Genomic DNA, 14,759 nt, shown 5'->3' on the forward strand with positions numbered 1-14,759 from the left:
TATGTAATGTAAAAAAAAAAAAAAAAAAAATACAAAAGCAATGCCCTGCTAAGCTCAGGCCCCATTAATAAAGCAACAAGCTACTGGAATGTGTTATGCAGAGTTGTGGAAGCCATGTTTTATAGATGTTTTGGGGTACAGCTGTCTGATTCTTTATACGGCTTGCTATTTTGCTCCCAGGTTTCAGTTGTGGACTTACCTGGCAGAGGGCGCCGTATGAAGTGACGGGTGGGGCTGAACCGGGCGCAGGATCTGGCAGTGTGCTGGTGGCCGCTCTGTAACGAGGAAGTTAGGCCCTGGTCTCCAGTCTCTAGTGCAACAGACTGGGCCAACTTGGTGCTGCTCGCCTGCTAAGACACCACTGGGCTTACGGTAAGCAGACAAACACACACATTCCTTCAGGGCTGGCCTTGCACTTCTCTCTACGCTAATGTTTCTTGAGTGGTGAAATTAAATGAGACGGGAGACCAAGACAAAGACAATGAGAGGAATAGAGGAGCATTGTGGACAAACCTCATCTTTAAGGTCAGTTATAAACCAAGACCTCCTAAATAATATAAAGACTTTTAATAATGCCCTCACAATGCTCTGCTGCTCAAGGTTTCAGACAGACTCTCTATCTCCTTTTTGCCTCAGTCATTTTGTACCATTTTAGCTTTATTTATTCTCTTTTGTCATGCTTTACCAATCACCATTGTGTGTTTCTCAGTGAGCTTCTGTAACTTGCAGACTGTTCACTTGAACTTTTTCTTTATGTGAACAGCCGACCCTTGATCTTTCACCCCATTCTCTGTGTAGCTTTCACTATAGTTGGTATTCTGCTCTCCAGTGAATTTGCTGTTATACCTGCACTGAGAAACATGTATATTGAGAGTTTATTTATTGATTCTACAATTTTAGTACATAGAAAGAATACTTAACAAATGTGTTCCTGTAGCTCAAGTTGTGGGTTTGATTTCCAGGGAACATACAGTACGTTGACAAAAGCTCTGCTCCAAAACTTAGTGAGCTGCCTTGCTGTTTACAGGCTACATAGACAGCTGCCTTCCAAGGCTGCATCCTAACTAACTCATAAGTAAATGATTTTGAACGCTTCACACCATGGGGGTCATTTACTGGTGGGACGGGTGGGACATGTCCCTACCACTTTTTGCCTTGGCCTATTTTGTCACCACCACTTTTTGAGATAGCTTTCATCAGATAAGTGTCTAATGCATAAGAAACATCTCCAGTTCTTAAACAGGAGTTTCCATTTCATTTGTGTGTATTGTAATAAGTGGCGATTCAGTTTGGAGTTTGTTATTTTTCATGGTTATGATGAGTTCTCGTTGCGACTGTTATCAGTATCGTTGAGTGACAGTGGGTGGCGATGTTCCCTGGCTCTCGCTCCTTTCTAGTTAAATTGCAAAGCAAAATGCAAACGGATGTGTCCCTGCTCATTATATAGTTCCACTGACATACAAATTCATTTATTACAATAAAAAGTTAAATAAGAGAGGATTAGAACCCAGAACTCCTTGTACTAGAGGTGAAAACTTTACCAAGAGACCAATCAGACATTCTGTTTAAAGCTGCACCGATCCACGCATTTATCCACTGACTAGCAAAATCCAGTACTGAAAGTGTTAGATGTAAGGATCAAGTTTTCAAATTAATTATGCGAATTATTTATCGGAGCGCTTGAATCAGTCATCAAGAATGACTACTTAATAAACACATACTGAGTAATATTTTTTAATTAGACTGAACAATTTTTATGAATAGTTAAAAAAAAATTTTTTTTTAATAGTTTATAACATTTCTAACGCTTCATCCTCAGATGTCAAAAACATTTATATATTTTTTCATTCAGTTCATTTCAGTGCATTCTGAGATTGCCTTCTTGTGATACAACCTTAGAATTTTGCCAAAATGAGGTATCAGAGCCTAAATGTACAGCACACGCATGGTGAAATGCACTGAAATACACTGAAAGTCACTTTAGATAAATGAATAGAGCTGCAAATGATTGAAGAATTTTAAAATTGTTGTTGTACATTTCCTATCCAGTCATCATTATTAAAGTTCCTGATAGTTTTGGGCCCATAGTGGTATAACAGTGAAAGTGAGAGGTGCTCTCAGGAGCTACTGATAACACTCTTCTTCCACTTCTCCATTTTTACATTTCTCCATCTCTATATTCCCTCTTTTTCCTGCCTCTCATGGCTGTTTAATGTCGAATGGTGATGATTAGAAAATCAGCACGCAATGCTTAAGCTCCCGTCGTTGCACTTTGGTGTTAAACATATGCAAAATCTTCACTCGTAACAGAGGGGATGAGAGAAACGAGAAAACGGAGCAACATTTCCAATTGCAAATGCACCAAATGAAAACAAACAATGGGTGGAAAAAATGTGAACTAAGAAAATAAAAGGGGGCAGTGTGGAACAACGCTGCGTTGCTCTGGTTGGAAATGAACCCTGGATTTGTCCTGGGCCTTCACCTATTAATTTTTTTTCTCTCTCTTTTTCTCTCTGTTTCTCTCTCTCTCTCTCTCTCCCTCTCTCTCTCATTTTTTTCATGGATAAAAAACATTAAAGCATCTCTCACCTTCATCATTTCTAATTAAAGTGTTTGTCGTCATTTTCAGATCCTTGGTGTGAAATCAAGCTAGCAGTTTATGTAAGACGCGAGCGGTGAATCAAACGGTTTGCTCGGCGCACAGACACACACTTCAATCAATTCTGCCTCATATATATGTTGCCTTTGTTAAGTTTGCTATCTGCATGCTAAACCCATTTTCTGCTTAGTCTTCAGCATTTGAAAAGTACGCTTTCTTTCCCTATGTGGTCTTAATTCTTACCCCTCGCAGATAAGCACTGCCAAGAGACACACAGGGAAAAACACTCACGCACACACTTATTTATGCAGACGTTTAACATTTTTAATCAGTTCAATGATTTTAATAAAAAAAAAAAAAAAATTATATAGTTATTTTGCATGTTAAGGTGTTTGTTATGTTTTCAGTAAGCGTTAGTTTTTTTTTTATTTTTTTTTAGTTGTTTTGCATATTGGGGTGGTTGTTATTTCGTTTTCTGTAAGCATTAGATGTTGTTAAATATCCCATTATCTCTCTCAGAACACTTCTCTTTGCATTCATTTGATCTGCATATTTACTAGCCGTCCATACTCTATTCACGAATTGCCCCATTTCCGGTGTCTTTACCCAAATGCATATAATTTCTGTTCTTACTGGGTGGAATTTGGAAGAAAAGGATGGTTTTTCATGTGAATTTAAAAGTGTAAGTTTCACTTCATCGTTCAAAAGAGTTTGAAAAAAGACACATGTTTGTATGATTTATTGTGAGGTATTTATTTTTATGTTGAATTTATTCTACTGAATTTCGGAAATTATTCCTTATTTAGTGTCTCTGAAATTCCCTTAAAAAGCAATCCTTAACACTGTGTAATTTTACACTGAAAAAAGTGGTAACCTGCAATTGATACCTCTATTTCTTATTGATCTAACGTCTTGGTTACTGTCGTAACCTCCGTTCCCTGATGGAGGGAACGAGATGTTGTGTCAATGTAGTGACACTAGGGGTCGCTCTTGAGAGCCCCAAACACCTCTATTCTTTTGAGAAAAGGCCAATGATAATTGGCAAGTGGAATTTACATGCCACTCCCCTGGACATACGGGTATAAAAGGAGAAGGAATGCCCACTCTCATTCAGGTTTTGTGCTGAGGAGCCGAGACAAGGTCCGGCCATTTCAGCGGCTAGTACAGCGTTGTGGCAGGAGGGACACAACATCTTGTTCCCTCCATCAGAGAATGCAGGTTACGACAGTAACTAAGACGTTCCCCTTCTGTCACTCACTCGACGTTGTGTCGATGTAGTGACACTAGGGGTCCCTATAGAAAAACACCACAACAGGTGAACCGTGTTATGTGAACTGCTGATGCAGGTGCAAGCAAGCTGCTGCGTGCATAATAGCAGGTGCATCAGTCTGCACGTAACCTCCCTGAACGCCCCAAAAAGACGTCATGTAGTTCCCCACATCCCTGGGGAGGGGGGGGAGCGACATAACTAGCATGGGAGCAGGCCGCGCCAGCCGCTGCCTTTTCTCTCTATGTTTTCTCTCCACAGAGTATTAGATCCGACTGGGGCCATCTAACGCTATTATACGCATCGGGGAAGGTGTTCTTTTCCATTCCTATTCTTTCAGGGGGAAAAGACCCCACGGAGACCACATCCTGCCCAAAGGGGCATGGATGTGGCAATACGACACGTGGGCTCACCAGCCGCACATGGAAGGGATGTGGTGGTAGGTCCTGCCTCGAAGGGGAGGAGCTCTACAAATAAGGCGGCCGGGGACAGAGAGGGCCCTGCCCAAGGGAGATGCGGGTCTGCCGACAGGGAGACCGTACCACGGAAAATACAGTACATCACAGGGGGTTACCCGAGTAATCGCCACATGTGGAGCACGTATCCCAGTAAAGGGCATATTAGTACCCGTAGTGGGTCTGGCTGCAAACTCCTCTGCCGAATTCGCGAGCCATGGGGCTAGCAAGGAAGTATATCCAGGGTCCACGACTTCGTGAACTCGACTGGGGGTAAAAGCGCACGCTTTCACCTCAGGGAAGGGGAAAGGCGCTATACGCAAGGGAAACACCCGGCCAGTTGTTCTGTAGTACAAAACTCTGTTCATACCTGACAAAACACGGGACAAGTCCGGCTCAACCTGGAGATTGTAAAATCTCGCAAAGGTATTGGGTGTAGCCCAGCCCACTGCCCTGCAGATGTCTGCTAGAGAGGTGTCATGGGCCAGTGCCCACGAGGATGCCACACTCCTAGTAGAGTGTGCTTGTATTCCCAAAGGGGCGGGCATGGCCTGGGCCTGGTATGCCAGAGCAATGGCATCCACAATCCAGTGGGCAAGCCTCTGTTTGGTGAAAGCGTTCTCTTTCCGCTGTCTGCCGAAGCAGACAAAGAGCTGCTCAGAGCGTCTAAAGCTCTGCGTGCAATCCAAGTATGTGCGCAAATCACACACCGGACACAGCAATGACAGGGTTGGGTCTGCCTCCTCCCGGGGCAGCGCTTGCAGGCTCACCACCTGATCCCTGAAGCCTTGGGCACATAGCCCGGCCGGGGTCTCAAGATCACGTGAGAATCTGCCGGACCGAACTCCAGGCAAGTGTCGCAGACAGAAAATGCTTGCAGGTCCCCAACCCTCTTGATGGAGGTGAGCGCAATCAGGAGGGCCGTCTTCAAGGAGAGGGCTTTCAACTCGACTGACTCTAGCGGCTCAAGACTGTGGAGAGATCCCATGAGGGGAAGAGGCGTGGCCTGGGAGGATTCAGCCTCCGGGCACCTCTGAGGAACCTGATGATCAAGTCGTGCTTCCCTAGGGACTTACCGTCCACTGCGTTGTGGTGGGCTGCTATAGTGTCTACATATACCTTCAATTTGGAGGGGGACAGTGTCCCTCCAGCCTCTCCTGCAGGAAGGAAAGTACTGACCCGACTGTGCATCTCTTGGGGTCTTCAGCTCGGGAAGAACACAAATTCGCAAAAAAGCACCACTTCAGGGCATAAAGCTGCCTTGTAGAGGGAGCTCTGGCCTGAGTGATCGTGTCTACCACTGCTGGTGGTAGGCCACTTAGGTCTTCCACGTCCCGTCCAAGGGCCAGACGTGGAGGTTCCAGAGGTCTGGGTGCGGGTGCCAGATGGTGCCCCGTCCCTGAGAAAGAAGGTCCTTCCTCATGGGAATCTGCCAGGGAGGCGCTGTCACGAGGAGCATGAGGTCTGAGAACCAAGTCTGGGTGGGCCAATATGGGGCCACGAGGGTGACTCGTTCCTCGTCCTCCCTGACCTTGCACAGGGTCTGTGCAAGTAGGCTCACTGGGGGGAACGTATATTTGTGCAGCCCCGGGGCCAGTGTGTCTGTCCCAAGGGGGGCTACCATCAAGGAATACCAGAGTGGGCAGTGGGAGGATTCCTGCGAAGCGAACAGGTCTACCTGTGCTTTGCCGAATCGACTCCAAATCAGCTGGACCACCTGGGGGTGGAGTCTCCACTCTCTGCCGAGCGTCGCCTGCCACGACAGTGCATCTGCTGTAGCGTTGAGGCTGCCCGGGATGTGAGTGGCCCGCAGTGACCTCAGCCGCTGCTGACTCCAAAGGAGGAGATGGTGGGCGAGTTGCAACATGCGAGGAGAGCGTACGCCGCCTTGGCGATTTATGTACGCTACTGTTGCTGTGTTGTCCGACTGGACCACCACATGCTTGATCAATGGCAATAGCCTCCTCATGGCAAGCAGTACAGCCAGCAACTCTAGGCAGTTGATGTGCCAACCCAGTCGCGGTCCTGTCCAGGAACCAGCGGTGCATGCCGTTGCACACGGCGCCCCAGCCCAACTTGGAGGTGTCTGTGGTGACCTCGACATGTCTGGACACCTGCTGTAGGGGAACTCCTGCCCGCAAAAACATGAGGTCTGTCCAAGGGCTGAATAAGTGGCGGCAGAGCGGCGTGAGAGCTACGCGATGTGTGCCGTGGCGCCATGCCCATCTCAGGACTCGAGTCTGAAGCCAATGCTGAAGCGGTCTCATATGCATCAACCCAAGCGGCGTGACCACCGCCGAGGAAGCCATATGCCCCAGGAGCCTCTGAAAGTGTTTCAGTGGAACCGCTGTTCTCTGTCTGATCTAAGACCGATGTGCACTGTAAAAAAATAATCGTTGAACAAAATAAAACTTTAAAGCAACATTTCTTAATAATTTAGTAACACTACTTTGTTTTGGCAATTTAAAGTTGTTTGTCCACTAAAGGCAAAATGTCTCATTCAGTCAATAAATCCTTATGAAGGCAACTACAGCAAATAATCATTTAGCAACTCAAGAAAGTTTAATGTCATAATTTCATTAAGTATTATTTTATAAGATAATTATAAATATAAAGTGAACTCTTCTACTGGATCTTGGCTTCTGAAGAAAAGAACATCTTGGAAAGCAAAGATAATGCAATAGTTACTGTATAAGTAGACATACATAGACCTCAACACTTAACATGATTTGATCATGTAACAAACCTCATGGAGTCAAAAGATGAGCCACATAGTAAACAACTACTAATGACATCAAAACATCATGGTTACTGTCGTAACCTCCATTCCCTGATGGAGGGAATGAGATGTTGTGTCGATGTAGTGACACTAGGGGTCACTCTTGGGAGCCCCAAACACCTCTGATCTTTTTTTAAAAGGCCAATGAGAATTGGCGAGTGGAATATGCATGCCACTCCCCCGGACATATAGGTATAAAAGGAGCTGGTATGCAACAACTCATTCAGGTTTTGTGCTGAGGAGCCAAGATAAGGTCCCGGCCATTTCAGCAGGTAGTTCAGCGTTGTGGCAAGAGGGACACAACGTCTCGTTCCCTCCATCAGGGAATGGAGATTACGAAAGTAACCATGACGTTCCCTATCTGTCACTCACTCGACGTTGTGTCGATGTAGTGACACTAGGGGTCCCTATACAAAATGGCTCAACTAACTGAACTGTGTTACGTGAAGTGGCGGTGTGTGCCTCGTAGCCAGCGCACCAGGCCGTCACATAGCCTCCCCCAACATTCTTTATGAGCGTCAAACAGTCCTTCAGGAACAAGTTGACTGCCCAACGAATAGGTGGACAGGCTAGCCCAGCCGAGGCCTCTTTTCCTTCTCTTTTCTCCCCAAAAAGAGTGGAATTTGTTAACTGACTGGGAGCCCAAAGTGTCTACATCGGGAGGGTGTCACTCCCAAGGGGAAGACACCGCGGAGACCACACCCCACTCAAAGAAGGGGGGGATATTTTTAGTGGAAATACGTCACATGGTCTTTACCGAGCCTTGTCGGAAGTATGTCATGTGGAGAGGTCCCATGGTAGGTCCTACTCAAAGAGGGAGGAGTTTCTACAAAGCATGGCGACCGGGGACAGAGGGGCCCCTGCCCAAGGAAGACGCAGTTTACCGACAGGAAAACGATTTTGCAGAAAATATCACATGGGTTTGCCTTCGGGGAACCAGTACATGCGAGCACCTATCTCAGTACAGGGACTCATTAGCGCATTTACTGAGCCGGCAGCGAGTTTCTCCGCAAACCGACTGCCACAGGGCTAAGGAGGAAATTCATCCAGGGATCACAGTCTGTGAACACTACTGGAAGTAAAGAGTGCATGTCTTCCCCTCAAGGGAGGGGAAAGGTGCTATGCGCAAGCAGTACACCCGGCCAGTTGTCCCGGAACTTACCTGCTTGTGCCTGCCACTACTCGAGATGAGACCGGCTCAACCCGGAGATTGTAGAACCTCGCAAAGGTGTTGGGTGCTGCCCAGCCCGCTGCTCTGCAGATGTCTGCCAAAGAGGTGCCACTGGCAAGGGCCCAGGAGGCTGCCACACTCCTGGTAGAGTGGGCTCGTAACCCCGCAGGGGGTGGCACGTCCTGAGCCTGATATGCCATCGTAATGGTGTCAATGACCCAGTGGGCGATCCTTTGTTCGGAGACAGTGCTTCCTTTCTGTTGTCCACCAAAGCAGACAAAGAGCTGCTTGGAGCTTCTAAAGCTCTGCGTGCGATCCAAATAGATGTGTAAAACTTGCACAGGACACAGCAACGCCAAGGCTGGGTCTGCCTCCTCCTGGGGCAGCACTTGCAGGTTCACCACCTGATTCCTAAAAGGGGTCGTGGGAACTTTGGGCACATAGCCCGGTCGGGGTCTCAGGATCATGTGAGAGTAACCCGGACCAAACTCCAGGCACGATTCGCTGACAGAGAACGCCTGCAGGTCCCCTACCCTCTTGATGGAAATGAGCGCAGTCAGGAGGGCAGTCTTCAAAGAAAGTGCCTGAAGCTCAGCTGACTCCAAGGGCTCAAAGGGAGCTCCCTGTAGACCCCGAAGGCGTGGTCTAGAGGGGTTCAACCTCCTAGCGCCTCTCAGGAACCTGATGATCAAGTCGTGCTTCCCCAAGTACTTACCATCTACCACATCATGATGAGCCAAAATAGCAGCTACATACACCTTCAAGGAAAGCAACGATCCGACTGCGCATCTCTGGGGGTCTTCGCTTCGTTAAGAACACCACTTAGCGAACAGATGCCACTTCAAGGCATACAGGCCCCTCTACAGCCCTAGCCTAAGTGATCGTGTCTACCACTGTGGGCGGTAGGCCAATTAAGTCCTCCGCATCCCATCCAAGGGCCAGACGTGGAGATTCCAGAGGTCTGGTCGTGGGTGCCAGATGGTGCCCCGTCCCTGAGAAAGAAGGTGCTTCCTCAGGGGAATTCACTGGGGGGGAGGGCTTTCATGAGGAGCGTGAGATCCAAGAACCATGTCTGGGTGGGCCAGTAGGGTGCTACTAGGATGACCTGCTCCCCGTCACAGGGTCTGTGCAAGTAGGCTCACTGGAGGAAACGCATACTTGCGTAGTCCAGGGGGCCAGCTGTGTGCCAACGCGTCTATACCGAGAAGTGCCTCGGTCAGGGCGTACCAAAGCGGGCAGTGGGAGGATTCCCGGGAAGCAAACAGGTCTACCTGTGCTCGACCGAATCGACTCCAAATCAGCTGGACCACCTGAGGTTGGAGTCTCCACTCTCCCCTGAGGGAGACCTGATGTGACAGCACGTCCGCTGCAGTGTTGAGGTCGCCCGGGATGTGAGTGGCTTGTAGCAACTTGAGGCACTGCTGACTCCAGAGGAGGAGACGGTGGGCGAGTTGTGACATGCAATGGGAGCAAAGACCACCTTGGCGGTTGATGTATGCTACCGTCACTGTGTTGTCCATCCGGACCAACACGTGCATGCCCTGGATCAACAGCCGAAACCTCTGCAGGGCAAGCAGTACTGCCAACAACTCTAGACAGTTGATGTGCCAATGCAGCCACGGGCCAGTCCAAGAGCCGGCGGCTGTGTGCCCATTGCATACGGCGCCCCAGCCTGTCTTGGAGGTGTCTGTTGTAACCATGATGCACCTGGAGACCTGCTCTAGGGGAACCCCTGCCCGTAGAAATGCCAGGTCGGTCCAAGGGCTGAAGAGGCGGCAACAGACTGGCGTGATGGTCACACGATGTGTCCCGCAGCGCCATGCCCACCTTGGGACTTGAGTCTGAAGCCAGTGCTGAAGCGGTCTCATATGCATCAACCCGAGCGGTGTGGCCGCCGCTGAGGATGCCATATGCCCCAGGAGCCTCTGAAAGTGTTTCATTGGAACCACTGTTCTCTGTCTGAATGTGCGCGCTCATTCGTGAGGCATGCTGTCATCAAGACGGAGTCCAACTCCAAACCGAGAAAAGAGATGCTCTGAACCGGGGAGAGCTTGTTCTTTTCCCAGTTGACCAGAAGCCCCAGTCAGCTGAGGTGCCGGAGCACGCGGTCCCTGTGTGCACACAGTAACTCTTGAGAGTGAGCTAGGATCAGCCAGTCGTTGAGATAGTTGAGGATGCGGATACCCACTTCCCTTAGTGGGGCAAGTGCTGCCTCTGTGACCTTCGTGAAGACGTGAGGGGACAGGGACAGCTGAAGGGGAGGACTTTGTACTGGTACGCCTGGCCTTCGAAGGCAAACCGCAGGAAGGGTCTGTGTCAAGGTAAGACCAAGACGTGGAAGTACGCGTCTTTCGGGTCTACCGCCGTGAACCAATCTTGATGCCGGACACTTAGCATCTTGAACGGGAGTCTGTGCAAAGCCCGGTTCAGTACTCGCAGGTCCAGGATTGGTCGCAACCCACCGCCTTTCTTTAGTACGATGAAGTAAGGGCTGTAGAACCCTTTCTTCATCTCGGCTGGAGGGACAGGCTCTATCACGCCCTTGCGCAGAAGGGTAGCGATCTCCGCATGCAAGGTAGCGGCATTCTTGCTCTTCACCGAGGTGAAGCGGATGCCGCTGAACCTGGGTGGGTGCCTGGCGAACTGAATCGCGTAGCTGAGTCGGATGGTCCGGACCACCCATCGCGACAGGTTGGAAAGCGTGAGCCACGCGCCCAAACTCCAGGAGAGGGGGACCATGGGAATGATCATGCCGGATGTACCGGCGGGTGGGGCCTCGTGGCGGAGCGGAGCTCGAGGTGCCACGTCGAGGAGATCCGAGCCCCATGGCCATGCTGAGTCCAGGGACATCAAAGCACTTACCTGGCTCCTGCCAGCCACCATAAGATTGGCTGAAGGGAGGGAGGAGGAGTTTCATCCCCGTAGTCCACTGGACCCAACTTTGTGTGGGCATGTTTGTGCCACAGCTGGGCGCACAGGGGTGGGGGGACCACTGCAAACAGGATCATACCTGCAAAGATGAGACGGTGGACGGTGGTCGTGATGACGGCCGTGCACACCGGACATGTGACCCAGGGAACAAGGAAACTGCTCTTTTGCTGAACTTTTGGGTATCGCAGCCTTTTGGGCATGCGGCGAAATTAAATAAAAATGAAACAAAAGATTCTCCTCCCGGCCCTCCACCGGGGGATAGAGTGGTCTGCTTACCAGCTCCAGTGTAGCAGGTCTCCTTGCCCCTGGGTGGCCCGCCTCAGGGGTGCTTCGAAGCCTTCCTTGGGTTCTTAGCAGTCGGCTGTGAGACGGGTGGCATCTGCTTCCTCCGCTGGGCTCTACACCGGGGCCGGGCCATGGGAGCGGGCTGCGATGGAGCCGATGTCGTTGCAGCAGGAGGACACCCATGGCGATGTGCAGTCAGGGTGCAGGGTCTTGCACCATGCCGGGGCAGGATGTGACGTATGGCCTCCGTCTGCTGCTTCAACGCCGAGAACTGCTGGGCAAAGTCCTCGACGGTGTCGCCGAATAGGCCAACCTGGGAGATGGGGGCATCAAGGAACTGTGCTTTGTCAGCCTCTCGCATCTCAACCAAGTTGAGCAAAAGGTGGTGCTCCTGGACCACGAGGGTGGACATCGTCTGCCCGAGAGACCGTGCCGTGACTTCGTTGCCCAGAGAGAGAGGTCGGTCGCTGAGCGCAGTTCCTGCATCAATCCCGGGTCAGAACTACCCTCATGCAGTTAATTTAGTGCCTTGGCTTGGTGTACTTGCAGGAGAGCCATGGCGTGCAGGACAGAGGCGGCTTGTCCAGCGGCACTGTAGGCCTTAGCCGTCAGGGACGACGTAACACTACAGGCCCTGGACGGGAGTTTCGGGCACCCGTGCCAGGCAGTGGCGCTCTGTGGACATAAGTGCAGCACGAGCGCCTTATCCACCTGGGGGGTCACTCTACGTCTACGTCTACGTCTGCGCTTGATAACTCATCCTCTTCCCGGGCTCTGAACGAGGGGTCGAACTCGCCCTGAGCCGAGCCGGCGATCTCATCCGAGTGCACGACAGGGGCAAGCGAGCGTGCTGGGGAATGGGAGGTCCGTGGGGGGATACCCGGCAGAGGTGGTCCCATTGAGGTCCCCAAATCACCCCCTTGCTAACCGGCACGGCCTCATACCTGTAGGTAGAATGACCGAGGTGGGGAGCCGCTGGGGTGGCATGCTTTCTTATGAATGCAAGCTGCGACCGCAACGTTGCCATGGTCATGTACTCGCAATGAGGACATGATCCAACCATGAACGATGTGTCCGCGTGGGCAGCGCCCAGACACGTAAGACAGCGATCGTGGCCGTTGGAAGCGTAGATATAACGACCGCAACCAGGAATAACACACAAATGGAAAGGCATCTTTAAAAAGATGCGTCTTTAAAAAGACGTTCCGTGTGTGCCGCTCTTTCAGAAAGAAAATATACTCTTTTAGAATATACTCTTTTAAATGTTCTGCCAAAGTGCCCAGGGGCGTTCTCTGCAAACCACAGATGCAGAGGGGGAGAAGCTGCTGAAATGCGCTGTAAGATCCAGCAGAGAGAGGTGAATGAACTCGGTGGATGAATTCAGCTCAATGAATAGAACCGCTTGGCTCCGAAGAGAAAATCTGAATGAGTGGTTGCATACCAGCTCCTTTTATACCCGCATGTCCGGGGGAGTGGCATGCAAATTCCACTCGCCAATTCTCATTGGCCTTTTTAAAAAAAGATCAGAGGTGTTTGGGGCTCCCAAGAGTGACCCCTAGTGTCACTACATCGACACAATGTCGAGTGAGTGACAGATAGGGAACTACTACACCAGAATAAATATGATCAAAAAAACAGCATAAAAATAATCCCATAAACTACATAATTTGTTCCTGCAGCAATACATGCTGGTAGCTCACAAACCCTTTAATCAGCAACATGAAACAGTTCTGTTGAGCTAGTTGGGCCAACATTTGTGGGAATTGATTGGTCTAACGTGTTTTTATGTACATTCAAGGTAATTCATATTTAGTATCTGTAACTTAAAAAGCCCAGTATGATAGATAAAATGTTTTAAATGTAATTGCTGTTTTAGAGTGTGGAATGGTAGCAATCTCTGTCTTTCTCCGTGGATGGCTGCCGTTATGATTCCAGTCCATGTTTATGAAAAGAAAAGGTCCAGGTGGAATGTGATGTCCTGGGTTACATTTTTTGGTATGGGCAGGTGCGGTCAAGCAAATGCTTCTGTGTTGATTTCATGCCACAGCGTCCTGACAAGCATCTGAGTATAGCACACACACTTACACACACCAGAAGAGCATAAACTCAACAGCAAGATCTTTCATAGATTGCCTTCATCATCATCTCCCTTTCTCTCTCTATCTCTCTCTCTCTTTCTTTCTTTCTCACTGTTGCTTTCTCTCTCTCACTCACTCTGTTTGCTCTCTGAGCTGGAAAATTGGCTCAAAGAGCTCCACTGCTGTGAACAAGGCCTGCTGCTCAGCTGGACCTCTCTGGGTTTATCTTTCAAGCTTTCAGTGTGGAGAAGAGAAGAAAAGAATAGTTTTGACCAGTGACTGAAACCAATAACTAACAGAGACTCACTTACCACTGTTCTCTCTCACCTTCCCCCCCCGCCCCCACACACACACCAAGATGCCGTTTGTCTTTGTGAAATTGAATCTCTCATTGTTTCAGTGGCAGCTGTGGGATTTGCAATGTTTGTGTGTGCATGTGTGTGAGTGTTTGTGTGAATGCAGGTCTTAAGAAGGATCACTCTGTGAAGATGTTAAAACCTTTGTGGCGGGTGGGAGAAAGACACTCTAAATGTCCCCCAGTGCTGAGGCAAACAAGCCTCTCAACCAGCTCTCCTTTATTACTTTACCTTTTTGTTTTTGTTTAGTGTTACCGTGGCAAAGAGCTTAGCCTTTCTTTCTATGGCTTTCCCTTACTACTAAACCGGATAAACAAGTGTGAAGATTGCGTAATTTCTCTGTAGTTCCTGATGGCAATTCTGTTCTTACACGCACAATCAAGCACAGTATTATTCAGGCCTTGTAGTGTTTAAAGGGATAGATCACTCAAAGATGATAATTCTGTCATATTTTATTCACTCTCATGTTCCAAACCTGTGTGATTTACAAAAAAAAAAATGTTTGGCAAAATGTTGGCCTCAGTCATCATTCACTTTCAATCTATAGAAAAAAGTACTTGTGTGGATGTGGCCTAAGTGTGTGTTATATTAGCCAGAAGAGTATTTGTTTAAGAGTGTAGCACTTCCCAAAAGGGGTATTAGTAAAGCATTGGCACGTTGAGGTGAATAATTCTGGCCCAAACAATGTGTTGACAAACTTAAAGCGGCCCGGAAGTGTGTTAACCTAGCCCTTGCTAGGCTTTTGCAGTTGTAGATTAGTGCTAGCGGGGTCAGTGGTTTAAATATGAGTATAGTATTAGTCTAAGCAGTTGGGCATTTTGCTAGCATGGTCAGTGGG

At 49.1% G+C, this 14,759-nt stretch overlaps 1 pseudogene; it reads left to right on the forward strand.

Moving 5' to 3' along the window:
* The window catches only part of LOC127454962 (WD repeat-containing and planar cell polarity effector protein fritz homolog), an 89,998-nt pseudogene that overhangs the window by 59,724 nt on the left and 15,515 nt on the right, over positions 1 to 14,759 (forward strand).

The sequence above is a fragment of the Myxocyprinus asiaticus genome, chromosome 17 (assembly GCF_019703515.2).
Source record: "Myxocyprinus asiaticus isolate MX2 ecotype Aquarium Trade chromosome 17, UBuf_Myxa_2, whole genome shotgun sequence".
Taxonomy (NCBI): domain Eukaryota; kingdom Metazoa; phylum Chordata; class Actinopteri; order Cypriniformes; family Catostomidae; genus Myxocyprinus; species Myxocyprinus asiaticus.